This window comes from Helianthus annuus, chromosome 10, assembly GCF_002127325.2.
Source record: "Helianthus annuus cultivar XRQ/B chromosome 10, HanXRQr2.0-SUNRISE, whole genome shotgun sequence".
Taxonomy (NCBI): Eukaryota; Viridiplantae; Streptophyta; class Magnoliopsida; order Asterales; family Asteraceae; genus Helianthus; species Helianthus annuus.
Genome location: NC_035442.2, coordinates 158640444 through 158641489, shown reverse-complemented (window position 1 = coordinate 158641489; position 1046 = coordinate 158640444). Strand labels below are relative to the sequence as shown.

Here is a 1046-nt window from a genome sequence, read left to right as displayed (position 1 = left end):
AAAGTTTTCAACTTTCAAGTACAGATCTACATTTAATTTTGAAATACCTGGCGGATTATAGTCACAGCAGCTGTACCACTGTAAAAGGAATTGATTACAGGATGAAGCTCAAGATCATAATCAACCATAGAACAAGCCTTGATGAAGGAGTTCTTCGACACACCAAATTGATCAATGTTTGTTAACTGTTGTTATAATGCAAAAAAAATACTAGTTTATACATAAAAAAAACTGATGCAGTAATGCTACCTGTTCCGTTACAGTCAGCAGTGGTCTTTTTGTTCACTTTCGGGTTAACCTTTTGGCGGTTGGTGTTCATGGGTACATCAGGAATGTTAACCTTTTCCATATCGCCTCGGATCCTTCTCGCCTCAACATCATAGGCTCTAGCAGCTTCCTCCGCAATATTGAAAGTTCTGAGCCACACACGGACCCCCTTTCACGAGTCACGGATCTCAGCAGCCCATTTGCCCCACGGGCGCTGGCGGATGCCCCTATACTGGTTTTTCCTTTTTCGTGAAGTCGATTTCTCAGATACATCATCAGACTTCACTGATTTTGAACCTAAATCATGGGGTAAATCAAGATTAATCTTTTAGTTTTAAACAAAATAATCCAGTACAAAAATCTTCCCACGGGCGCAGTTTACTGTTGTCTTCTGCTAACTTCATTACTCTCCCTTTACCTTCTGCTAATAGTCTTTCAGTCTGTGAAAGTTTCTCCATACATTCCTCCTTTTCCTTCTTTGCTGTCTCCACTTCTTGAAATGCCTCCTGGTGAAGATGTAAAAAATGTATGTTATATTTAACCAATATTTTCTCCAAACAGTTATTTACTGCATAGCAGTATGAAACATATAGCAAGAAAACATCAATTTAACTGAAGCAAATAGAATTCAGAATACAAGTCCAGCAACACATTACTGAGAAAGCACCTAGAAAAGCTTGTTAAAAAAATGAACCTTCAATCTCTCAGAAAGTTTAACAGATTCTTCTCTTGCAGAAGCCAATTCCCTTTCCAAATGTTCCTGATCATATATAAAAATA

The 1046-nt window shown here is 38.0% G+C and overlaps 1 long non-coding RNA gene across 1 annotated transcript; it reads right to left on the bottom strand.

The window, feature by feature from the left end:
* Positions 1 to 712: 712 nt before the first annotated feature.
* Positions 713 to 1046, bottom strand: LOC110883113. Its single transcript, XR_002560366.2, has 2 exons — positions 962 to 1046; positions 713 to 773 (listed from the first exon to the last, which is right to left on the bottom strand). It is a non-coding gene; the product is annotated as an uncharacterized LOC110883113 (long non-coding RNA).